Here is a 27,713-nt window from a genome sequence, read left to right as displayed (position 1 = left end):
CAATATTTCCCACAGGTTGACATCTGTGTATGAACCACATGAAAATGGTCATGTCGAAAGATTCAATCGGGTCTTGAAGAATTTTGTTGTTGATTCTATCAAGTTTGGTGTGAATTGGGTAAGTGCTTTAAGAGAACGTTTGTGGAATTATAGGATTACACCACATTCAACCACACAAGTAAGTCCTTTCAATTTGTTTAAAGGAAGAAATCCTGCCTCTAAGGTGCTACCTTGGTGGTTAAGAGAAAAATCTCATTATTTTGTTGGAGATAAAATCTGTGTTGATGATATTGCTAAACGTGTTGAATGTAAACAATTGAAAGTTAAGAAATGGTATGATGATAAGTGGAGTGTTAAGACACAATGCTTTCAAGTAGGAGAGTGGGTAAGAATTTGTTAGCCTGGTTTAATTAGTAAAGGTTCGAACAAGTGTAGTGAACCAGTGTTGATCAAAAAAGTTTTCACCAACAGTGCCATGACTCAAGATGGTAGGATATGGAATTTTAAAAGATTAGCCAAATGTCAAGCACCAGATGTTTTGCATAAAGATGTTTTGCATAAGAATGTACAACTTTGTAAAAATGATTCTGTTGCTTCTAGAGTCAAGGAAACCAAACGCACTATAAGTGTTCCAAAAAGGTTTTTACATTCAGATTAACTTCTGTTACCATGACCTTACACTGTAATGGCCACAAATTATCTAGAGTTTCCAGATTCCCTTATCTGGGTGTAGTGTTTGACGATCGCTCTACATGGCTTCCCCAAATGTCGGAGGAAAAAAAGGTCTTGGCACGCTCCATATCAGCAGTCCTTGGCTTCTCACGTAAAATTGGGGTGAAGCCCATAGAGGCCGTCATAAAAGTGTATGCTGCCAAATGCATAGCCATCGTTATGTATGGCGCAGACCTGTGGGGCTTTAGGCCTGTCAAACCTCTACAAGTGATCGAAGATAATTTTTTAAAATCCATTCTTTCCTTACCAAAATCCACGGCAAGCTTCATTGTACATCAGGAATGCGGGGTGGATTTCTTGGAGGATCGAGTCGCTATGGCTCCCCTCCTGAAATGGATATCTGTGTGGCTCAACCCAGAGCTTGAAGTTAATCATGAAATCTTGAAGGACTGCCTTAAATTAGATCATTGGAACAAGATCCCCTGGCTGAATTATGTTGAACAACTGTGTGTTAAGCTAGGAAGGCCTGAACTGTTCCATAACCCCTCTGCCCTTATGAAGGCAGACTTGAAGTGGACAAAGAACACCTTTTTGTTGTATAGTGGAATGGACAGGGAAAACAGGGAGTTGATAAAACCCTCTGTTAGGTTGCACCAATTGATTGTTTCTTCAGACCATGACCCGGAACTTTATTTGAAGGTCGTAAACAACCCAAGCCACAGGTACCTTCTCACTAAGTTCCGCTTGAACAAAGTCCATTTGTTAATTTGTGGCCGCCCTGGTTGGACCAGGGACTCGGAACTGAATATATGTAATTGCGATGGCCATTCAATCATGGACACTGCCCACTACCTGTTCTTTTGTACCCACTTCAAATCTATTAGGAAAAAAATTATTATTCCCCTGCTAAAAGGGAGAGGGTTTAGGCAGGTTAAACCAGCTTTACTATACCTTCAGATGCTAAATGATATCTGGGAAATCTATAATGTGGCCAAATTCTTAACTATTGCAGTCAGACTGGGTAAAAAGATCAATTGGGTGTAGAATACCGATCAACACTTTTGCTTATTGTAAAACTGAATCTAGTTCTTTTTTCCTTTTTTATTCTGTGATGTTTTTATCTGATTGTTAATTGTAACTTTTTAATGATGTACTGTGATTCTTGGACCATTTTTTATGTGTGTCTTCTACTTTTATGGTTTTGAAAATTCGAACCGAATAAAGTATTTCTTGACTTGACTTGAACTTCTGTTATTTTCATTGTCTCTTGCTTTTGCTTTTACATGACCTGTTTCATGTTTTGGGTTCCTGTGTACATATGTTTTGTTAATGGGGAGATGTGTTACATTCTCTGATGTTAGGTAGCCTTGTTCCTTTAATTATATGTTCCATGCACATGCTCTGGCATGAGCTTCTGCATGAGCCAAGTTATTCTTTGAATGTATTCTAAATTCTGATGCCATGGTCTGCAGTGCAAATTTGTACAGTTGTAACATTGGAAGTTATTCTCTGCTTGGAGCTTGACCTATGTAACGTGCTGCAATAAAGAAAACTACTTAAAGGCTTTATTTCTTCATGAATTCAACACCTATGTTTATGCATCCCAGACTTCTCCTCCGTTTGTCCCAGCTAAAGGTACATATTTTGTATGTCACGATAGAGCCTACGCATGGTTGCCACCTGATTTTTCAGGCACATGTTATGTGGCGTTTTTGCTTCCCCCTACATACACGGCTACTATGGATTATCACAGAACAAGATATGTTAGAGGTGTCTTCGATCAGGAAGATACCGCAGCACAGGAAGTAGGAGATTTTTTAAGGGTTTACTACCCTTTTGGGGTCCTATGGCCAATAGTAGACACATACAACAGCTTATGAGAGTGGTTGAGGCCACCATAAATGAAACTGCAGGTGCTCTCAGTAATGTTACAGCGGAGCTTCAGGCTGATCGTGTTATGACATTGCAGAATCGTATTGCGTTAGATGTCATACTTGCTGATCCAATCTATTTGCTGTGTTTACATACCAGATAATGCTCCGACAGTGTACCAAGCCATTTCCAGATTGCATAAGGTTTCTGAGTCTATTCATGTAGACGAAGGTAACTGGTCATTGATTGGATGGTTTTGGGGACTGTTGTCCAAATGGGGATGGAAAGTTCTGATTTTCCTTGGTATGGTTTTAGCTATTCTCTTCTCCTGTTGTCTTTGCATCCAGTGTGCCCCCGCCGTTTGTAGTATTTGTGCTACTACGTGTGTGTGGAGACCTGTCTCGAGAGAAGTAGAGAGTAATAGGATGATGCTCCAACAACACCTCGATGGTCTGTTGAAGATTGATCTAGACCTAGATTCAGATTAACGTGAGTTTAGGTTATTGCCTAAGTAATGGCAAAAGGAGGTCTGTGGTTCTGTGAAAACGGACCTTGTCATGTAAGGTTATGGTTCCGTCATGATTTTGGTGATGTCGAACCCTATTTAGTGAGTTCGGCTAATATGGAGTAAATTTGTCACGTTAACTAGCAAGTTCACCATGTATTTGGAGATTTCGTCTCGAACATGGGTTCCATTTTGTTTAAGTCTCCATTTTGTCCTGCCATCACGCAGGCCGACAAATATGGTCGAGCTAACGAAGCGGCCTGGCCTTCACATATTGGTATACATTAACAGGGTCTTTCTTGACTCCGAGGTGAATTGCAAGGATCTGATTCCTTCACCTGAATATGACCCTGCTGAGTCAATTTCCTTGGTTTGATCGTTGTCTGAGATTACCAATCACTGTTCAGGACATCATTAACTTTTAGTCTCCTTACACATGCCTTATCTTGCTCACTATCAGACATTGTTTCCTTTTTCTATGCTCTTTATTACATGCATTGTGCTTTTCAATTATGGGTTTGTCCGGCTTGTGGAGATTGGATTTGGGACAACTCCCAATGATTAACTTTGGGTTGGGATATTGCAAACTGAGCTTTTCGTCATGTGATACTTTGTTTGAGAATGTACCTCATTGGTTAGATTTTTGCGCATTGGGTGCATGTTTGTAAATGTGAATATTGTGTATAAAAGGAGATGTCTTGCTCTATGATTTGAGCAGTCTCCTGAGAAATACTCCATGCTGTGTTTCTGGGATCACTGTTACTGGCTGCAGCTAATACATTTGGTCTTTGACGCCACCCAGCAGTATTCCGTGTCTCTGTAAACCAAGACAGGTGAATCCGAAGACTTTGGGCGTGCCCCTGGCGCCGCTGGGTTCTATAAGCCTGGTTCTTCAGCACCAACTCAACAGCCATTATCAAGGTGTTTATCAGAAACAAACCAGGGATTGATTATGAAATTGATGCTACATAACCCTATAAATACAACAAGATTTTAAATACAAGAAAGTGTTACGTCCTGATGAAGGTGGAAACTACTGTACTCCGAAACGCTGCGTCAACTGTTTTTAACCTATTGCAACTGTATCACTAATTAAAGACATGATTTTTTATCTGTTTAGACTGTAACCACTATGGAGTCCCCAGGTTGATGATACATGAAAAACAATAAATTCTTTTTTAACTAATTTTTTCTTAGATGTAATTTCATAACGCATTGTGATAACTAGAATATTATTAGAATATTCTTCTGTTGCTAATTGTTGTTCTGCCTGTTTTAACATATTCTATGTAGATACCTGCAAGGAATATCCATTGCAATCGATAGGTTGCGTGTTTATGTAACACTGTGTGACAGGGTCTATGTCATTTTAGTTCTATACATACCCCTTCCCTGTAAATTTTATAGGGGTTCCTTCCTCCCTTTTGATGGTTTCTATTAAATCTCCATTACAATGTCTGAAGGTTAAAATATCCATTAAATACAACAATACCATTTTTAGAAGAGACAATTAATAAAAGACTGTGCTTACGGTTCCAAAAGACATAACAAACCCGTGAAGGACCAGTTTAAATGAGCAAAGAGGATGATGGCCCAATGAAAAATGAAAAGTAAATCACATCCATATAAATTCAAAATGATACCTCTAACCTAGCAAAGAGCTAGGTTGATGGTCAAATGCAGTATGTTTGTGATTGTGCACTGGGCACCTCCTAGGCTAACAGCCCTTCTGGACCTTAAGGCAGCCTGTAGGAAAGATGTAGTCACCAAACATTTATATGGCGATTCAGTTGTTGAATTACTGTAAGAGCTTGGATATGGGACCGCATGCTACATTTTTTCAGCAGTGAGATGATATATTTTTTCCTCTCTGCTTTATAAAACAAATAAAAGAATAAAATATGAGAGATAGATTGCTTAGAAATACCATCACATGGGCAAAAGAATAACCGATTTACCTGTGCCGGAAAACCCAGCATTAGGGTTATATCATTTAAACGAAATCTTATGAAAAGCAAACTATATTAGAAATAAAAGAGAGATAATATGTAGACCCTGGGCCCACCAGAGGGATTACCTGATACCTTCCCGAGAACGCCTTGCCAAATTGGATACATTGTTGCAGGAGTTAACTTTCGATCTGAAAGACCATACACATCTCCCCAAGCAATCGAATTGCTTTTGAATAATGCTTTGGACGAGTTAGACACTAAAAGAAAATATGCCAGAACATATGCATTTAGTATGCTGCGGTATACTCCGAGTGTATAGAACTAAGTTGCACCCATGCAAAGTTTTTGTAACAGCTTTTTAGGTTGAGCCTGTAACAGCGCGCATGCGCTGTTCTGGCAAAGACTTCATGTAGGAGCTTTCGAAAACTAACCTAAGAATCGCACACACTTGTGCGTGTGCTTTTTGCTTTGGCCCACGCTATTGGCCTTTGCGTGCGTCTTTTTAGCAAAGACAGCACGCAATTGGCCAAAGGCGGGCGCATTGCTCCGCCCATGGCCTATTGGTGTCGTTACCCCCACGGCCACCATGTGGTTTCAATTATTCCAGACACAGGTGCCATAATTAAAATCAGATGTCTCGCTGTGGCGCGTGCACACCACTCGCGTGCTTGTTGAAGTCCATAGGTTCGCACAGCGCATGAGGCATTCCAGCCCCTTCCACGCGACCTACATCGGGACACATGAGCAGAGAAATCTGAGAAGGGGGAGGTCGTCTTGTTTTCTTTTACAGGCACGCCTACCATTCTGTTGCACCTTCCTCTGTACATATACCCTAGAATGCCCTGGATGTGCGGCTGCATACTCTACTTTCCCAGAGTTTAGAGAATGCCATTATCAACCCTGGTGCGATGCTTGCCATGCTTGACCTGCTGCCCTCGGTGGACTCCCCTGTGCAGCCAGAGGTAATGTTGAAGAGGCTAACTGTATCACTGGGGCATAAAGAGATATCTTTGGCTTCCCAGGTGCCGTGTAAAATACAGATTATGATCACGCCAATATGTAACTATTTCTTCCTTATGTGTAGACATCTTGTAAGTTGAATATAAGGTATTACATCAGCACTACGAACATGTCATTTTGAAATCTACGCTTTGAATGGCCATTTCTCAGTTCGAAATAGGCAATGAAAAATAATTTTAAAAAGGGAAAGCAACAAAGACCAATGTCTATGGCTGGGAACAAACTACACAAAAGAGGGCCCAGAGAGGTAAAAAACAAGCATTTGCAATGCAACAGGTCTCGCATTTACGCGAGTGTGAGCTATTGGCATTGTAAATGACAATGCCTTTTATTTATGTTTTGGTATTTGAAACATAAATAAAACACATTGTTATTTACAATTCCAGTAGCTTAAACTTGCATAAATGCGAGACCTATTGCATTGCAAATGCTTGTTGAATAATGTGGACACGCCGATAGGCGCTGCTGGCCAATATTACAAGAAAATTAAGGCATCCTTGCCCAGTTGTGTTTTTTTTTTATTACAACACCGCAAGTGCTCTCCCCATTCCCACATAAGCATTCAACCATGTCCCGGTCCTGCAGAGAACCCTGAATTCGTATTGGGTTCTGATACTCGTCGACCTCACCAAGCTAGCAGTATCTACCACTTAACCCATAGCAAAATCGTGCATACAAACAGGACACTTAGGGGCATCCTGTTGTGTCTAGGGACCGCCCGCCATAAGGGTGGGGGTCCCGTTGGGGGCATTAGGATGCGCCCGCCACCGTGGTGGGAGCATCCTGTATCTTCAGCAATGCGGCGAGCGGTGCTGAATGCAACGCCCGCCGCAATGCTGAAGATACATGCAATACATTACAAAGCACAATGTGACAGGCACCGCACGGTGCCTCCCACGTTGTACTTTGTAATGCTGGGGGGTACCATAGGTACCCCCCCATGTGCACCCCCCCGGAGTCCCTGGGGCCCGCAGGGTGTCTCCGCATGCCTTTCCTTGGAGGCATTGCCGCCACAGAAAGCCATCTAACTAAGCCCATGCTAATGTGGCTGGGGGTGTCTCATAGACACCGCCACCATATTAAACCTTTTCCGCCCCGATCGCAAGGCGACCGGGGCGGAAAAGCGGCAGACGTTCTTTCCGTCCGCCGTGGTCCCACCCCCGCCATCCTAATATGGAGGGGGGAATTTAGGTGCGGATGGCGGGCGGATTCCCACGCCAGGCTGGCGGTGGCTACCTCCAGCCTGGCGGGGGCAATCCGCCCGCCATCCTAATGGGTCCCTTAGTCTAGTGTACTGTAGTGGTGTTTAGCTGTTCATGGCAGGTTGTTTTGGTTAAAAAAATTATGTGTACCACCATGCTTCCTTGTAAAAATTAAGGTCTGGTCTGCTATGTGTAATGATGTGATGTCATTAATGTTCTTTTTTGTAAAATTGTGATTGATGTTGTATCATTGAACTTTCATAAATGTGTATCTACTAATTGTCCTTTTCAAAGTCATGAGTTTAATGTTTTTGTGTATTGGTTATTGATACATTGAATCAAAAAAGGTGAAATAAAAACACCAAACCCGCCTTAGACTTCAAGGTGGTTGTTTCAACAGTTGTTGATTATTAATATACGTCCAAACATCTCTTTTGTACTTTTGGCCTAGTTTGGACCTTAATATAGCCCAACCCCTCTAGGTTAAACATATTACATGTTAGTACAGGCACACAAAGTCTTTAATGGCGCTGAGGAAGGGGCTGGCTGCTGCACTCAGCTGGTGTTTGGGGCAGAAGATTTACTGAGTATGACTGAAAAGGAGATGTTTCTTCTCCTGGAAGGTGATAAATCTGCTTCCTTGGCTACTGCAGAGGACCAAGTGGAAGAGCATTTGCTTCAGTTCTAAGGCCTGGGGAGTGAAAATGTGGCTGTGGCAATTGTTTCCGATGCTTTCCTATTCTTTTTAAATTCTGTTGAAAGTTCCTTGAGTGAAAAGAATTTGAAAAATAAACAAAGTCATTTATAAAGACGGAAAATAATGAATCAAATATACAGCTTTGAAGTACCTTATGGTATGTGTTTGCTTTTCCTACAGGGATCTAATTCTTCCCCCCTTTTTAAAAATAAAAAAGGTTTACTAACAAGCATTGGTAAAGTTATTAACGTGGCACTCTCATTATAAAAGCCCGACCTATTTAGTACTTGTTGTCTCCCTCATTCAAAGTGATCTCATTTGCGAAAAGAGATTCGTGACACAGAGATATGCCGAGGATCACACAATTAAGCCAAGTGATCACACCAGGATTCTAACACACTGGTATAATACACAATTCAGCCACTAGATTAGGATTTATTTATTTATTTATTTATTCCACCAAGCAGGACTATACAAAGAGCCTGAATAGATAAACATCTAATTTTATTTGCGCAGATAAAGTGCCTGTAGACACTACAGGATACGCCGAAGTTACAAAAGATACGCAAGTTTGAAAAAGTTAATTATTTGAAAGTAATCCACAGACAGACTTTCTGTGCTAATGAAAACCACACTCTGGCGAGGCTTGGCCGTTAAATATTAAGCAGCCGAGGCCTGCCGCTGACACGCTTGAAGCTCCCTGCTGATAGCGGGGTGAGGTCACGGCCAGGCCTCCCCTTTAAGAGGCAGGAGCGCCGCGGGCGCTCTGGTATGTGTTTGTTTTGGGTCTGAGGACGGGAAGTGGAGAGAGATGCCGTTTCGCCTGCGCCTTTAAGGCTTGCCACACCTGCTCTGGTTCAGCAGGTTTGGAGCCAAGGGGAAGGGAAGCAGGAAAACAGTCTGGAAGAGCGAGGCGTCGCGAGAGGAGAGAGGTAAGGGCAGGAAAAGGGGAGAGAGAGGCCGTGCACTCTGCCTAGTCCGCATGAGAGGGGCTAGTGCTTCGAATCTACTCTAGATCTGGAAATGCCCCTGTGAGGTATTAACAGGGGTCCCTACTGGCCCAGTTAGACATTCACACTAGCTCTTATCATGTGGTGTTTTCGAAAGTTCCAGGAGTAAGGTGCGGTCTTGTCGAAATCGTATTTTTTTAATATTCTTTTTAATTAGTAAAGTGTTTTTTTCGCCCGATTTGGGAAATTAGGTACCAGATAGTGTTATAATCAGGGTTCAAAACCTGATACGTTTATTGGTTTAAATTGTGTGTGTATATATATATATATATATATATATATAATCCTCTGGAATTATGCGGCAGCGTTAACTAAAAAATGTGGAAAGAAAATGCAATCTATGCGGCATTCTGTGGTAACATTGCATAATTTGTTTGATGCATAATTTGTTTGATGCATAATTTGTTTAATGCATAATTTGTTTAATTTAATTTTTGTTCGTGCTACCTGACACTGGGCTGAGATTTCATCTCATTGGTACATGTTTAACAACGAAATGCGACAACTTTTTAGAAGGGCCTTATATTTCCCGGACATAGGCTGCCACGCTTTTTTTGTTTAAGTCTTCAGATGGTAAATTATGTTGCAAATGCGGCAAATCAATAATTATGTGAAAAACGTCACATAATTCCAGTGAGAGAGAGATATTCACCAAAATAATCTTCAATGGATTTATGTGCTTCCTTACCTTTGGGTTAGTGTTGCTCCTTCTTTTCTTCAGAACTTGTTTTAAATCTGGATCATAAAGCAACGGTTTGAGTTCTGGTTCTAAAAAGCAAATCCTGAAAGTTTTTCTTCGAACGTTTAGCGTACACCAGCTTTATCTTTTCAGCTACTGATATGTAGAACTGTACACGCCCCTCCCCCCCACGTCATAGATCCTACATGTATCGATCCTGTTGGTATATTTTTTTTCCACTTTACTGTAAACGTACACATTTTGACATGTTTGATCTTTTCCAGTCAACAAGTGTGTTAACTGGAAAAGTAAGTTGACTCCTAATTAATTGAGAAATCATCCCAATTTGAGGTATGAGACGTTGCCTCTCTGTATGTTGTTAGTTGTTAGTAAAGGTTGATGCTCCTGCTGCAGAGGCCATTTTACAATATGCGGTGTAGCAAGGGTGCTATGGACTATAATATAAGCTTTAAAAATGGACACCCCTCCCCCCATGGGGAGTACAACAGTAGAAACCGGTGTCGGGAGTGTCCCTCGGAGCCCAGGGCCCTGGTGTCACTGCACCTGCTTCACCATTGATAGCTACGACCCTAGTTACTGTTGGTAACGTATTTGAGCACACTTTGAGTTGATGCCCCAAATGATTATAATATAGTTGAAAATATTTCACTATTTACAGTGCATTGAAGCTTCAAGGCTGTGAGAGCAGCGACATTTAAAATAAACAAGAGGTTCTTGCATTTGCAATGGATTTACGGTCTGTGTCCGGTTTGGAGGTCTTTGCCTGTCTGCTGTGACCTAGCTGCCAAGTGAACACAAGGAGATGATGGACGGCGCGCTGAAACTTGTCAGCCACTCGCCCACAGTCACAGATCTGGGTTGAATCCATCATCATTCTTTAGCTCTCTGCCACCCAAGTTCAGACCCAGCCGTATGCAAATCAGTCTTAACCCTGTACCTCATGGGAACAGTCCAGACCGAACTACCAAGCTGGGTGTTCCCTGGACATGAAACAATCCTAGGACCGGTTTCGGGGTAACAGCTGCCAAGTGGCCACACACAATATGCCACCTTTAGCCAATCCATGCTTTTTAGCCAACAGCAGTTGTCATGCAGAGATATGTGAGCCTGTATTTTCAAAGTTAACGGCAAAACTACATTTCCCAGAATGCAGGCTAAAATGGCAGCTCGGCCTTAAGTGGTCACACTCGACAGGGAGCCCTTTAGCTGCCGTGATGGTATATCCGGCCTCAAATCCATTGACGGGCAGATGAGCTCACCAGGGAGGCCTCCCCGTTTGGCTATGTTGGCTTCACATATTTTAATTTTCAAATCTGAATCCTTATAATTTAACAAAGGCATTACAAAACAGAGGGCGAATAATGTAGTGGAATATGTGTTTTTTTCCCCCCCTCAAAAGAATGTGATACTGGATCTACAGTGACCCCTCCTTGGTTTTCGAGAGATTTCTTTCCTTGAGTGCACGGTAGTGGAAATTAACCTTGGTATGTAATTCAACACTGCTTATCTGAGTATACTCCCTTGTGTTCAGGAATAGTTTTTTTCCTGTGTTCTCTTAATTGATTTTATTTCGGTCACTATTGCAATCTGAGGCATTAAAAAATGAGTTGTGTGTTGTAGTTGGAGGTGAGCGAGCCAACAAATTAACAGGGAGAGCCAAGACAGAGCCCTAAAGGTGCTTGGAGGAATTTTAGAGTGGGGGTGCAGCCCAATAGTGTCACCTCAATAAAGGCCTAGAGGATATTTGAGAGTTTATTTTATAACAAAAAAATACTACCATAAGAAAATATTTGAAGGACTTCTTCATTCATTCGCCATCTAAACTTTTGCAACTTTCATGGGGTGCCACAACCCCATAACCCACCCCTTTTCCAGCATGGTCCCAACCCCACTGCAAAGCCCCGGAACAGGTCTTAGCCTGTCCATGAGCTGAGCCCTGAAAAGAATTGACCTCTAAATCATGCATAAACATCATATGAAAATGTTATACTTCCTTTAAAATCAATAAAAAAGTGTTTCTTTAACATACAGAAGAGTTTCACCCAAATACATCAGGGATCTCCAACCCTCGCTGTAATTAGAGCTACCTATGTTAAATGAAACTCATTGAGAGCTACTATTATTATTAGTGTTGTAATAGTGATCACATATGGCAAAATTACATTAATGGTTCCATATGCAAGATTACTCCCAGCAATGCTCACCTCAGTTCATCATGCGTGGTTGCCAACCGTAATGTGAGAGGCTTTGCCAGTGCAGTGTGCTTTTACATGGGTGATATTATGCATTACCGCGATAGCATCAAGGCCTCTGGTATCAAGGTGTTAACATTTCCAGAAAGTCTCCCCCATGCCACATGATTTATCACTCAAATATCCAATATAAATATATTTTGGAAATTCAGCCCAAATTCTCCAAACACCAGCTCATGAGTTCTGATAATAAACATATTTTCGTCTGAAATATACACTTTCGATTTTGGTCCAGGTGTATTATTCAACAAAGCGAAAACTTCTAATTTAGTAGGCTGGCCTGCACAGAGGAGAGCCACTTGCAGATAGCTGGAGAGCTACCGGTAGCTCATGAGGTACTCGTTGGAGAAAGTATGCCATACTTCTCATTTTGTAAAATCAGTAGGACTTGGCTAAGGGCAGATCTTAAAACTAGCAACATTGTGGGAGGAAGCCAAGGATAAATAAAACGAAAGGCAGTTCTGCCTGCAACTTGCCCTAAATGTAATTCTGCAAAAACAACAATTGATGGACAGAATGCAGAACAATGTCATACATTCACCCCAGTCCAGAGATCTGGGCCTAAATCCATCTTTTTTTTTTTTTGCTCACCATGCCATTATAGTTTGAACCCAGCCATATGCAAATCAGTCTTGACCCTGTGCCTCCTGGGAACAGTTCAGCCCGAACTGCCAGGCCATGTCTTTCCTGGACCGGAAACAAGCTTCCAAGGACCAGTTTCTGGCTATCAGCCGTCTTCAGCCAGGATAGCTTGACTCCAGTGGTGTGGAGAGCCTGGGACTCACGTCTGAGCATACCCAGCCCACTCGGGGTGACAAATGCAAAAAGAACATTTGATGGACGTAATGCAGAACAATGTCATACACAGAGGAGAGCCACTTGCAGATAGCTTGAGAGCTACCGGTAGCTCAAGAGGTACTCGTTGGAGAAGTCTGCATCAGACTGTTTTTGTACAGAGCATTCCCTGAACTTGTATATTGGAAGGCATTCTCATAAGTGATAACGTAAGAAAAGGAGGCTCTATAAAGTAAAATATTTGCCTAGGATCACACAATTTAAATTAAGTGGGGAAGCCGGGATTAGTCCCTAGTTTTCTGGCCTCCCATTATGAAATTCATCTATCAGATGAGTGTCTTTCTCTCCTTTTTAACTCCACAGGTTTGCGCTTTGTTTTAACTTGTTGGCGCATGATGGTAGAGCATGGGTGGCAAGCAGAATCCGTATTAAAGCCAGACTCGAGGGTACAAGAGGACATAGATCTGACTCAGGGCCTTGGGCTCGACCTTTAAGTGGTTCGCCCACCTCTGGTTGCGCCAGGAAAACAAACAGTGGCAAGGCCAATAGGTCTGCCAGCCTTTCGACTTTCAGTGCTTTATCATGGTTTTTGAAAAAAAGTTACTGTTGAGGAAGCTGCTGAGTCCTCATCAATATAGGAAATATGGCTTGCATCAAAATTGTGTTTAGTCTCAAAGCACAGAAGGCAACTACTTTGTGCGCGGATGTGCTCCTTGTGAAAGGGCCGAATGCTTAGAGTGAAGTCAGCCATTGGCTGATCCAGTGTCCCATGCTGTGTGGTTGGTTTGGGCGGAAGAGGGATGTGCGCGAGACAACAAGAGATGAACGGGGCTAGGCCCTTTGAAGTAAGTATGCCATACTTCTCATTTTGTAAAATCAGTAGGACTTGGCTAATGCAAGACCTTAAAACTGGCAACATTGTGGGAGGAAGCCAAGGACAAATACAACGAAAGGCAGTTCCGCCTGCACCTTGCCCTAAATGTAATTCTGTGCACGGGTGACTGATAAGCGGTGTCCAGCAGCCCCGGCCTTTGTCATGTTAAAAACACTGATTGTGTTAATTCCCAGCTGACCACACAGATGCACCACACTCGTTTGTCCGCATGCACAGCGAGGCCAGGAGCCACAATGGAGAACCTTTCTTCGCTTCAACTGGTTTTATTTACGTGTCTTGGTAAAAAAATAGACGTAATGGGGTTGGCGGAGAGGTCTTGATGTATAAGAATGGACAAGGGCACTTTGGGGAAAGGGGGAGGCGCCGTCTGCGCTCACACTGACTTTGAATTGTACCGTGTAATGTTGACAGAATTGTATGGCACTTCCAGGCGCCTCTGGCCTGCTGAGACGCTCAGGGCGGTACTGTGCCTGCAAGGGTAACACAGTCAGGACGTTTCACCTAAGCAGCACCTCGTTTTTCTGCCACCACAACCTGTTGCCACTGTGTTCGCTGCCACGCGCACTGGTGTGGGGCGCGTTGTCTTTACCGCTCCCTGCTCCCCCTCTCACGCGCCCCCCGTTTACCATAGAAATATATGGAACAAAACATGGACGCTCGCTTTTCATTTATTCTGCAAATCGATTGTCCTAATGCGTCTGAGGTGAGTTATCGGGTCTTAGCCACGTGCAAGCGCCCACTGTCTTTCACGGCGAACTGTACAGCTGCACATGTTTTATTGTTTTAGCAAACCTGGTGTTTAGATTAGAGATTCAGCTGTTCTCAGTTTCCCAGAGTGATGGCGTCTTTTGTGGTCTGTTTACTGGAAAGCAGCATTCCGATTATGAACAGCACAGCAGTTGTGGATATTACATCCGATCCTTAGAGCGGAAGTGACGCGTTTGTAGGAAGAATGTATGTGTGTGTGTATATTTATGTGTGTGTCTTTATGAATGTGTATGTTTATATGTGTGTATGTATATTTGTGTATGTGTGTGTGTATGTATATGTATGTATTTATATATGTATGTATATATATATATATCATACACACACATCATACACACACATTTTGAATCCCACAGCGCTGCTTTACTGGAGACGGACACGGCCTCCACTTCCTATTGAATTACTTTATTGATAGTATGGCAGGATGACGCGTTTCGCCCACCTCACTGGGCTTGCTAATATATATATGTACTCTAAACAATTTTAACTAGTTCGGTAATCGGGGCTTTAAGTGGACGGGTCTGAGCACCTGCAGTTTTTTGGGGGGTCCCTCGAAACGGGTCTCTATTTTCGCGGCTGGCAAACGTGGTCCTTTCTTTTTTTTTTTTTTTCTTTTTTTTTTCGTTTGTTCTTTAGTCTCTTTTCGAGGGTCCCAAAATAAAACTGCAGGTGCTCAGGACTGGCCCATTTAAAGCCCTGGCGATTGCTTGCTGCGATGTTTTCTACTGAAGTGAGAGCTCAGTTTCCTCACTGAGTAGTGGAGGTCACGGCATGACCACGACGGCATGCCAGGTGAGCTTTGTTGGAGAAAGGGAAATCCTTTAAGAGAGCCATTTTCTCTCCGGATTTCCCTTCTCTCTTTCCAGCGCAGGAGCAACGTGGTCGTGGAGCCAGCGTAGGATGATGAAAAAATGAAGAGGCAGAGGACCCCAGGCAGCCTGCCCCAGCATGACCTACACGACCTTCATTTAATGAATTGGACGCCGTGTTTTGAATTTAAGAGGTCGGGGAAATTCGTTTTAGCATTTTATACCTGTGGAGCCCCATCCTTGATCGGTAAGTGCATTGGGTTATCCCCAAAGTTTGATTACGATCGTCCATCATTGTTATCTTGCTTAGAGGGCACAGATTATAATACGGAATTTTATAAAGCGTGAAAAGCTACCTCGCGAGGAGGTGTCCCGGCGCTACAAGAACAAGATATTTTGACCATGAGGACTAGGGGTGTTGGCGTCTAGCGCGGTTGGGCGAAAAGCCAGGTTTTCAGCATACGCTTGAAGCATAACTCGGAGGGGGCCTGCTAAAGAGCTGGGGGCAGGGTGTTCCAAAGTGTCGCCACATTGGCCGAAAAAGTCCGTCCTCCCAGCTGGGTTCTTTTTGCTCTAGGAACTGCAATCTGAACACGGTTGTTGGATCGGAGGGAGCGAGCTTGGGTGTATCTTGGCAGTCGGGCTTTCAGATAGTTTGGGCAGGTGCCATGCAGAGATCTGAAGGTCAGTGTAAGTGCCTTAAATGTTGTTCTACTTGCTACTGGTAACCAATGAAGTGAGAGAAGATGCAGAGAGACCGAGTGCTTGAAAGGGATCTGCATTAATAGTCTTGCAGCCCCATTTTGGACCAGTTGCAGTCGCTGTATAAGGTACTTTGGTAAGCCCAGATACAGGCCGTTAGCGTAATCCAGTCTAGATGTCACTGTGGCATGGATTACTGTTTTGCGGCAGCTTGCTGGTAAGAGTCGCAGAATCTTTCGGAGATTCCTCAGCTAAAACAGACAGCAGCCAACTATTTGCTGGATGTGCGATGCAAAGGACAAATTGTCATCCCACCGCATCCCCAAGTTTTTAGCCGAATGGCTAGGCGAGGGGACTTGTCCCATCTCTGCCGGCCACCAAAGATCAGATGGAGGAGGGGGGCCTTTGCCGAAAAAGATCACTTTCGTCTTGTTAGCGTTAAGTTTTAGTTTATTTGTGTTCATCCAGCAAGCCACATCTTGGAGACAGCCCTTGAAGCTCAAAAAGGACGCCTCCGACACTTCCGAAACCGGAAACACCAGTTGGGTGTCGTCGGCGTATGAAATTGCCTTGATCCCCCAGTTGGCAATCAGCGTGAAGAGTGGAGCCAGGTAAATATTGAATAAAAGTGGGCTAAGAGCCGATCCCTGAGGGACGCCGCAGCTGAGGGCCTTAGGTGTTGAAGAAACGGTTCCTAGCGCCACCTTCTGTGTTCCTGGGTCAGATACGACTGTATCCACCCCAGTGCCTGCTCCTGGATGCCTATCTCCGCCAGTCGTGACAGCAGTTTAGCGTGGTCAACCGTATCAAAAAGCAGCCGTCAGATCCAGGAGCACCAGCATCGCTGAGTCTCCTGAATCTATCGTCCACCTCACTGACACTGGCCCTGCTTTGTAGGGTACTCCCCTTATCCGTTTGTCTACCATTTGAGTAATGTTCTTTTTCTGTTGAGCTTTTCTTGACGACATAAATCAAATAGGCAAATAAGAAAAACAAGCATTTACAATGCAATGGTTTCGCCTTTGGAAAAGTTAGAGCTATTGGCATTGTAAATGACAAAATTTGTATTTATGTGTTGGTTTTGAAAACAGATAAATAAATGGCATTGTCATTTACATTGCCATTAGCTTAATCTCTCGCAAATGTGAGACCTATTGTACCCTACGGACGAGCTCAGCAGACAGCAATTACTGCCACACACACACACCCAGAGCCAGCCACACACACACACACACACCCAGAGCCAGCCACACACACACACACACATCCAGAGCCAGCCACACACACACCCAGAGCCAGCCACACACACACACCCAGAGCCAGCCACACACACACCCACACCCAGAGCCAGCCACACACACACACACACACACCCAGAGCCAGCCACACACACACACCCAGAGCCAGCCACACACACACACACACACCCAGAGCCAGCCACACACACGCACCCAGAGCCAGCCACACACACACACCCAGAGCCAGCCACACACACACACACCCAGAGCCAGCCACACACACACACCCAGAGCCAGCCACACACACACCCAGAGCCAGCCACACACACACACACCCAGAGCCAGCCACACACACACACACCCAGAGCCAGCCACACACACACACCCAGAGCCAGCCACACACACACACACACACACACACACCCAGAGCCAGCCACACACACACACCCAGAGCCAGCCACACACACCCAGAGCCAGCCACACACACCCAGAGCCACACACACACCCAGAGCCACACACACACCCAGAGCCACACACACTCCCAGAGCCACACACACACCCAGAGCCACACACACACCCAGAGCCACACACACACCCAGAGCCACACACACACCCAGAGCCACACACACACCCAGAGCCACACACACCCAGAGCCACACACACACCCAGAGCCACACACACACACCCAGAGCGCCACACACACACACCCAGAGCGCCACACACACACACCCAGAGCGCCACACACACACACCCAGAGCGCCACACACACACACCCAGAGCCAGCCACACACACACACCCAGAGCCAGCCACACACACACACACCCAGAGCCAGCCACACACACACACCCAGAGCCAGCCACACACACACCCAGAGCCAGCCACACACACACACACACACCCAGAGCCAGCCACACACACACACCCAGAGCCAGCCACACACACACACACACACACACACACCCAGAGCCAGCCACACACACACACCCAGAGCCAGCCACACACACCCAGAGCCAGCCACACACACCCAGAGCCACACACACACCCAGAGCCACACACACTCCCAGAGCCACACACACTCCCAGAGCCACACACACACCCAGAGCCACACACACACCCAGAGCCACACACACACCCAGAGCCACACACACACCCAGAGCCACACACACCCAGAGCCACACACACACCCAGAGCCACACACACACACCCAGAGCGCCACACACACACACCCAGAGCGCCACACACACACACCCAGAGCGCCACACACACACACCCAGAGCGCCACACACACACACCCAGAGCGCCACACACACACACCCAGAGCGCCACACACACACACCCAGAGCGCCACACACACACACCCAGAGCGCCACACACACACACCCAGAGCGCCACACACACACACCCAGAGCGCCACACACACACACCCAGAGCGCCACACACACACACCCAGAGCGCCACACCCACACACCCAGAGCGCCACACACAAACACACACAGAGTCACACACACAGAGTCACACACACAGTCACACCCAGAGCCACACACACACCCACCCACCCAGAGCCACACACACACACACCCAGAGCCACACACACACACCCAGAGCCCATGGGTTAGATGTGTTCTGTAGCAGCCTCTATTCGAGTAAGGCTTTGGCTGCCACACTACGTGTTTTTCCTGCAATGCTTACCTCTGTTCTCCGGGACATTTGTGGTTCGGAATGGGGTGGTTCAGTGAGTTAAACGGCTGTTGCTGACCTATGTGATAATCTGCAAGCCACAAGTTTAAATCCAGGCACTGTTGAATCCAACCACCACCTGAACTTACATCAGCCCACCAGAGTTCCTCCACTCCATGTCCCTTTCTCTGATCCTCACCCTGCATCCTATGTAGCAGAGGTTGCTGCTTCTCCTACCTAGCAGCGAAGACAAAATGAGCTACCCTTTCATCTGCAGACATCCCATCTCTTCCAGAGTTCCGAAAGTCCCTAAAGACATGGCCATTCGGCTAACCAACTGGACCCTGCCAGCGCCTGGATACCCTCACGGGTGACAAGTAGCACTCTACAAATCTACCAATTGATTGACTCAGTCTTCCATCGTCAGTTATAGCAGCATCTGGCATTAGCAGGCATGCAGTATTAAAGCGCTGAACAAAAAAAACCAAATAATTAGTATTACATTTCCGAAATTAGGGTGGGGTTGCTGCTGGTTTGGGACTGTGTTTTCTGTCTAGGTTCTATCTGTCTCGCGGCTTGCTTTCCGTGTCCCTGGGTTGATATTTCCACCACTCTTGCCCTTGATGGTGCGCTGAGCCCGGATGCGGTGCAGGGGAGGCCCTCCGCCCAGGCCGCGAGCTGGAGGGGTAGATCCGAGGGAGGCCTCTGATTAAAAACAGTCTTTGAAGGCGCTGCACGGTCAGCTACCTGTGGGTGCCAGGAGGGGAGTTGTCTCCTCTGGACCACGGCTGCTGTTGCTGGGGAGGCAGAGGAGAGGCTTTTAATGCTTTCACGGGGGGTGGAAGGAAGAGGTTGCCATGGAGAACGACACCTCATGCGGCAAACTGATGGGAGGGAGGGGAGAGAGGGCCAGCTCTCAAAGACATCTGCTTCCTGACAGCACCGGAGGGGAGGGGGAGGAGAGGTGGTATGTCATGTGCAGCCCCCCTCCGCTCCCACACCCGGGGGAGATACGCGTGCTTGTGCAGCTTGGGTGAGATCTGGGCTTTTGTGCAACAGGATCGAGTCCTGTGATCTATGAATGTGCACACTGCGGGAGGCCTGCGTCTATGCAACCTTGGGGGACAGCGCTCGTGCAGATGCAATTTACGCGCAAAATGTTAATCGGGGTGAGGGGAAGGGGGTTATGGGCATAACAAGAGAATTGAAGAGATGTGTGCCCATGCCCCCGGGGCTGGAATGTGTGCAGATGCAGACTGGGCGATGTCTGCATGAGCAGTAAAGAGACATCTGTGGAAATTCTTCTTGGGACGCAGCGGACCTGTGATGCCTGCAAAGAGAAGGCGCAGGCGCTGCCTCTGGGAGAAGCGTGCAAGTGCAGCCGGGGGTTGGCATTCCCCTCTCTCTCATATCCTCTCTCTGCTCGAGGAGGACGGAAAGCGAGCCTGGACATACTTCACCTGAGTATCACAATTTCTTATGAAAACGCCCCTTTCGTTACATCCCCACATGGAGGTGGCCTCGCCCGAGAGCTCCTTAGAGGCTTCTTTCAATTTAGAACAAGCAACAACATTGACGCCTTCGCATTAAAAACCGGGCGGGCCTTCCATCGACGAGGAGTTTCAAATGACGCCACACAGGGGGCAGGATCGCATACTACACCAATCACAACGCACTAAAGAAAAAACACACACGACTTTGGCTTACCAAAAAAAAAAGTCTTTAATCATTGGCCATTGACCAACGACGTCACAGGGGGGTAAACACGAACAAAAAAAGCCGTCATTTCTTAACGGAGAAACTCAATCGACTGCGCATTCACAAGACTTTCCTCACATCTTGCGGACAAGATAAAACGCTTACAATAAGACATACGAATAGCGAAAATAACACAACTGCCCATAATCACTCGAGCACTGCCAGGACTTCACCACACAATTGACAAAACGAAAGGGAAACTTCTTTGAAGGGATACAAAAACAAACACACGGAAAGAGCCTTCGAAAGAAAAAACAAGATCATTTTGGGATTCGGGGGAGTGTTGTCATGTTTTTTGTGCTCTTCCCTTCCCATTGGCTGGAAGGTAAAATTCCAGCCAATGGGAAGAGGAGAGGGCGCCCCCGAATCGCGTCTTGACGGGGAGAGAGTCATTGACAACCAATCTCTTCCAATGGCTAGCCTCCATTTATGGAGCTAGCCAATGGAAGAGAGAGGCGGGACAAAGCCCCACACTGTACATCAAAAGATTTCGCCTGCGCGAGCACTGCTGCGCAGTGCTACGGCCAGGCGAAACCTAAAAAGCATATTCTTAATGTTTTGTTCATGGAGGCTGGTATATTTTCGAATTCAGTATATTTCCTAATTTAGCACACTGTATGTTTCTGGTACGGCCTCTTGATGCTGAGGTCCATCAGAGAATCAAACTGGGCCGGATACTAGCAGGAAGCAGCATGGTAAATGCACCCCTCCTTTCCAACTACAGCACCCTGGCTCACAGGCAGGCCTTGTATAAACCTTTCACACCACTTGGCAACAGGTCAGACAAAAATGGAAATGTCTCAGGAATTATTTAAAGCTGCACACCAGCAAGGTGCACCGAAAATTCCAGGCACCGGAAATAGCTTCAATCGCAGTCCTAGATTACAGCATCAGGAGTTAAACTGTGTCCTGTCTTACACAATGTGTGCAACTCCACATCAAGGCAATGAGCCCATAATCCACTGCCCTGCATGAACGCCAGCACTGGTTTTCTTGAAACGCTGAGCTCCGCACACAGCACAGGGGGCGTATGCACCGGGCCGGGGAAGACAAACAATTAAATAACAAGCTCTAAGAAGCTTGAAGCGATCCCGGAGCTAGGGGAGGAGTCGATAGCCGTCATCAACGATCAAGCCCTAAGGGCATTGCAGCAATCCCAGTGGAAGAGGAGGAGTCGACAGCCCTAGTCACACGTTCAAGCCCTCTGTGCCTTGCAGCGATCCCAGAGCTAGGGGAGGAGTTGAGAGCCCTCATCACAAGATGCTAACAGCTCTTTTCAAGCACTTGTGCTTGCATCCTGTCAGGGGCACGAAGGGGATGTAACAAGACCACGCTAATGTACACTTAGGGATGTTTATTATGTTACAGTCTATGATTGAATCTGTGTTTTCGGGAATACAGGCTTCTTGATACTCCGTCTGGCTTCTTCTGGCGTCCCCGGGGTCTCTGGGCCTCGGAAGGGAGAAGAAAACCTGGGTTATAAACTGTCCTGGACTGTTTGTAATACCGTCAACAAGTTGTGTGGGAAAACGAAATAAAAAGGGGATCTCAGGGGTGCAGGGCTTTTTTGTGGGTTTCACCTTCCTGTGTGTGTGTGTGCCCGACCTCCCTCCTCCCTCTGGTTCTCTACCTACCCCCTCCCCACACGCCCCACCAGAATGCCCCTTGCAACGGTACTTGCCTCTGGCTACGGCCCGCCTCTCGGACCGCAGCGTAGGGACCCGGGGCGTCTTCTCCCTCCTTCAGCCCAACGGGTATGGAAGCAGTACACCGGACGCCTCGCCGCCTCTCCACGTTGTTCTCTCCGCACTCTGCTCTTCGGTCCACCTCCGCTCTCCAGTCTTCCTCCTCCTCTGATCTCCTCACGCTCTCCACTCTTCGGTCTTCCACCTCCTCCGATCTCCTCACGCTCTCCACTCTTCGGTCTTCCTCCTCCTCCGATCTCCTCACGCTCTCCACTCTTCGGTCTTCCTCCTCCTCCGATCTCCTCACGCTCTCCACTCTTCGGTCTTCCTCCTCCTCCGATCTCCTCACGCTCTCCACTCTTTGGTCCTCCTCCTCCTCCGATCTCCTCACGCTCTCCACTCTTTGGTCCTCCTCCTCCTCCGATCTCCTCACGCTCTCCACTCTTCGGTCTTCCTCCTCCTCCGATCTCCTCACGCTCTCCACTCTTTGGTCTTCCTCCTCCTCCGATCTCCTCACGCTCTCCACTCTTTGGTCCTCCTTCTCCGGGTGCTCTGCTTTCTCCCCGCTGTCACCGCACACCGTCCGTTCTCCTCCTATGCCTCTTATCCCCGCCTTCACTCCATCCACTTCCGCCCGATGACGCAACTCCTCCCCCTTCGGCCAGCCGAAGGCTAGAGCGCTGTGGCATGCTTCCGGGTTCGTCTGTGACGGCAACCAGGAAGTCCGGGTCCTTGCCACGGCAGTTGGGTTCCCCTGTTCCTCTTCCTCCCCACACATCCACATTGCGGGAGCGAGCAGCAGCACACGGGCCAACTGTTTTCAATTAGCGTACGTGCCACTGCTCGCTCCCGCAATGTGGATGCCAGCACAAGCTCGAGTACTTGAAAAAGACCTAAAAACTTGACAGCATAAGCTTGATAAAGCTTTATGCACCTTCACTTCCATTGAAAAGCCTTCCTATCTTTAAAGGGGTTTCTTCACCAAACAAAGAATGAGGGAGTGGGCAGGGATTAATGCTATGGGAGACCGTTTTTGGGGGGGGAGGGGCCTCCACAATATGGAGACTATGATGGAGGAGGATGGCTTACCCCAAACGCAATTCTGACTTATGCTAAGGAGAACGATATCTCAGATGTGCGGATGTCCCCCTTCTGAACCACAGACGGATGATTTATTACAGACACTGCTCACTTTTGGAGTGTGAAGTAGATTCATATATTTGCTTTACAAAATGGCTGTGTTTGTGGCTCTCCTTGAACTGACAATCCTCCGCGAAAGATGGGAGCGACAGCTCAAAAGGGAATTCCAGGTAAAAAAAAACTGGTAACAAACTTTAGAACAAGTACACAAGGTCCATCGGAACACCAGATACAAGTATACGCAGTTTAATTATTTACTCATAGCATACCTCCCCCCTCAGATTGAATATAATTAAACAAGCGGATACGATGTCCCGCTGTGCAGTTAGATGGCGATTTTGTGCCTCTCGTGTGAACCTGCCCAATGATAGAGAGATTTGGGTTCTAAGTGGTAGAGGAGGTAGAGTGAACACTCAACAGATAAAATGTACTCCAAGTGGAAATATGTCTGATGGCTTATGTGTGCACCGGCCAGAAAAAGCAAAAGAATGTGAGAAATACAATCTTGGCCCATGCTGTAGCCTGGAGGGATATAGCATTACATTGGAAGTCGACTGAGGACATGGAAAACCGGGCTGTTGTGGTAGGGGCAGCTCTGAGAAGGGGCAAAGGGGATTCCGCAAAAAGACCATTGCTGAACTCTAGTTGGAAGTATTGACAGCCTTCCTGAATAAAGAGACTGGGGAGGAGCCGAGGGTTTAGACCGCTATGTGGCCAAGGCAGGAAGGGTATAAGGGCCCAAGGGTGAATTACCCTGCTTCATCAGCACATCGTCTATGTCCCCTTATTAGCAACACTGGTAGTATTCGGCGTTGTACTAGAGTCTAAGGGAGGTGGAAGGAAAGAAGGACGAATAGCAAATGAGAACTATCTAGAAGCACGAAGGTGCAATACTTATCAAGGTTATGACAACTTGTTTACAAGCTATGATTATAAAGCTCTGAACGGACAAGCAGAGATGTATAAATGAATCGATGGCAAGCTCCCACAATGTGTACCACCACCAACATCTGGGCTGACAATGTACATTTGGAAATGTTGCAGTGCCAATGCTTGAAAAAAAATCAACAAATACAGTTTAAACAAAAACATGTCAGTGATTTGAGACTCTCTGAAGAGCACAACCCCTTCAACAGGCCTAGGTAATGTTTCACTCAGTTTCAATTTCAGAATTGAAACATTTTCGATATTATTTTGCAAGAAAATAATTGTTTCTAATTTATTGTAGACCGCTACAGCCACTGACAAAGACAATAGTCCTGGCAGGTTTTAGATTTATGTCAGTTATTGTGCTATACATCTGGTGCAGTAACAAAATGCTCAGAGGGGTACCAAAAATACCAGTTGGGTGAATGACACGCTATTGAAACCACAAAAAAAAGTCTAAAGAGAGACGCCCGGCACCACCTTTTTAGAGATCCAATCCACTTTTTCATCCCACTAGTATAAGAAGGGTAAAAGAGGAGGAAAGAGGGAGGAGAGGGAAGGGGGAGGAGTAAAGAGGGTGTTAAAGAGGAAGGGAAGAGAGAAAGGGAAGGAAGGGGAAAGGAGAAACAGGAAGGGGAAAGGAGAAACAGAAAGGGGAAATAAAGAATTTAGAAAGGAAGGAAGAGAAAGAGTCAAAGGTCAAGAAAGGAGGACACATTTCCACAGACTTTGGTTTTCACGAGTATGGGAGCTCGACGTCAGTGTCAATTACACAAAGCGACACTGATGCAAAAGAACGCAACCCGTCCCCTACTGTCAAACTTAGGGAAAATCCCATAAAAGCCACTCAGTATAATGTAGTATTAAAATGCGCAAGAGAGCTGAAGTGCTGGAGTTGAAATTCAACTATATAAAGAACATTCTGATAGTTGTGATGTGAATCAGCAAGTTTGGAAAACAGAAATGTTTCTGCGTCAAGGGGATCACGGCTGCACACAAACATTTAAATCGAAAACATACAAGTAATAAAAAGTAGTCACTAAGTTGATCACTGTTCATGTCTATCATACATTTCCATACATGTTAAGAAATAGTTGTGATAAACAAATTACATTTTTGCATCTATATCACTGCTGCTTATATTTTTGGGATTGGATTTTACTTTTTTCGTTCTACGCTATAACTCCGGTCGCTGTGCATTTCCTTGTGTGTATGTTAAGAAAGTGAACACCCCCTCCCCCGACAACCCTAGTGCGTTCCTCCTTTATGCTTTCACCTATTATGTCCCTTTTATTTTGTAGCTTTAATAATGGGGCGGTGAAGTATCCTTGCACCAGCCCCGTTCGCCTCAAATCACCATTCACGGTGGGCAGAGGCAACCTCACCGGCTAACGTGCAATGCGCTTGCCCGCTTTGACATGGCATTAAACTTTTCCCAACTCTAGCGCACCTCCCCTTCTCCCGTACCTCTTCTTACCACTTTCGTCGTCCAGCACTCTCATTCCATCGTACATTTTTCCTTCAGCCCCTCCTTTGCCGTTTTCACCTTTGCCTGCTGGGAAACATTTCGCTGTAACCATCGTAAAGCGCGGCAGCCATCTTTTAGTGTAGATGTTCTGCATTTTACAATGTGTTGATTACCAATGTAAATGTCCTAAGATTTACATTCTTATAAGTAACAGCTTTTTACATGTTCTGACACCACGACCTTTCACTAGACTGCCTTGCAGATTTTCGAGGAACGATTCTTTGTATAATGATTTTATTGTTCCGACTTTTTATTAATCCCAATTGGGATTCAGCTATCGGATATTCACCCAGGTTGGCTCTTTTCCAGTTAAAGAAGGTGGGATGACAAGAAGGGGTAAACAGTACAGGAAAGTACTATCTACGAAGCGGAAAATAACTTGGGATGGTCGAAGTAAATTACAGTGGGGCGGTTATTGGGGTCGCGTTCAAGCACGCAAGGAACTGTATTTCACGGCGCTCTCCCGTACAGCGATTAGTTGGCTGAGACGGTCACGTACAAAACAAGTCAGGTCCCGGGCCGCGCTGTGATTGGCTGACGTCACGGGGGTGTCCCGGGCCGGCAGCCAATCACAGCGCGACCCGGGAATGACGTCACGGGGGGTGTCCCGGGCCGGCAGCCAATCGCAGCGCGGCCCGGGACAAAGGGGCGGGGCTTAAAAAAAGCACCAGAAACTCCCCCGAATCGCGTTTTCAAGAGAGCGCGATTGACAGCCTCTGTCTCCCAATGGCTAGTCTCCATTTATGGAGCTAGCGAATTGGAAACAGAGGCTGTCCAAACATCCCTACTGAAAACAAAAGTTTTCAAACTGGGAGGGGCACTGCCCCTCGCCAGGTCGAAACCTAAAAACAATCAATATTGAGGCACACTTCAAGGTGTTCCTTTGCTGCCCATGCTACGGAAATGACCTAGATGTCAACCCTCTGCAAACTCACCTTCAACTTGTAAGATTCTGGGGCTACAGCCTCACATCTTTTATGGTTTTTACTACGCTCTGACAAGTGGTTCCACTTTTATGCCATCCACATCATTGCTTCCAGTAACTGATCAGCCTTAAAACGCTCTTTTTCCACAAGCCCCTTAAAGGCCTATCATTTTGAACATTCCAGATGCTAGCAAACCTACTCACGCTGGCGAGTGAGAACACTTGTGTTAATTGTATAAGAAAATGTCCCCATAGGAGGTGTGTGGCCAGGACTTTGAGTGGGTCGGGTCCCTCTGAGTCGGACATGAAATGGGTCCCTATCTGCCCCTAGATTAATTTCTTTAACTGTTCTGGCAAATAACACTGATGGAGTTTTGAACAATTTGTGTGAAAAAAATGTTAAAGTAATCCCTGTCACCGGTTTACTTCCTGTTCAAATTTTACACGGTGTGCGTAATCTTGCACTCCCCAAGAGTGTCAGCTATTTTCAGGACGTTGTTTTTCTATTTTTTTCTTTGGGTAGCTTATCATTCTTGTGTAGAACACATTTTGAACAGTCACTTCGAGAGTTTATAACGAGCACTGATTGAGAGCCCTAAAGTGGATGCTGAAGGCCTGTTCGTCTCAGTTTCGGACAGTGCCTGTCAGTGTGTCAGAATGATGTTCAGAATACATGGTCATCCAATCCTTGGCCTCTTTGATAGTGCATAGAGCAGTGATCACATATTACAGTTGCAACTGTGCGTGAAGGAGGTACACAGATGTCAAAGTATTGACAAGGGGAAAGTAAATGAAAATTTGTGTTTACACTGGCAGTTAGATTGCCCTGTAGTTTTTCGAATTTGATTTCCTCCCTGAGCCATGTCAGGTGGCGAGCTGTAGTGCACATTATCTTTCCAAGATCGTGCTTGTACTTGTAAAAATGCAGTTACTAATGCCTGTGGTTTGTCTACATTGGAACACGTGACTTTTGGGATTTCACG

The 27,713-nt window shown here is 46.0% G+C and overlaps 1 protein-coding gene across 1 annotated transcript in view; it reads left to right on the top strand.

Annotated features, from left to right (window-relative positions):
• The first annotated feature begins 8,715 nt into the window (after positions 1 to 8,715).
• The window catches only part of TMEM79 (transmembrane protein 79), a 60,778-nt gene continuing 41,780 nt past the window's right edge, over positions 8,716 to 27,713 (top strand). The window contains exon 1 of the mRNA XM_086947625.1: positions 8,716 to 8,852. The gene's annotated coding sequence lies outside the window, so the exon portion shown is untranslated. The remainder of the gene's footprint in view (positions 8,853 to 27,713) is intronic.

This window comes from Lissotriton vulgaris, chromosome 12 (genome assembly GCF_964263255.1).
Source record: "Lissotriton vulgaris chromosome 12, aLisVul1.2, whole genome shotgun sequence".
In the NCBI taxonomy this organism is placed as follows: domain Eukaryota; kingdom Metazoa; phylum Chordata; class Amphibia; order Caudata; family Salamandridae; genus Lissotriton; species Lissotriton vulgaris.
Note: the sequence above shows the minus strand (reverse complement) of the source record. Positions and strands in the feature narration are given on the sequence as shown.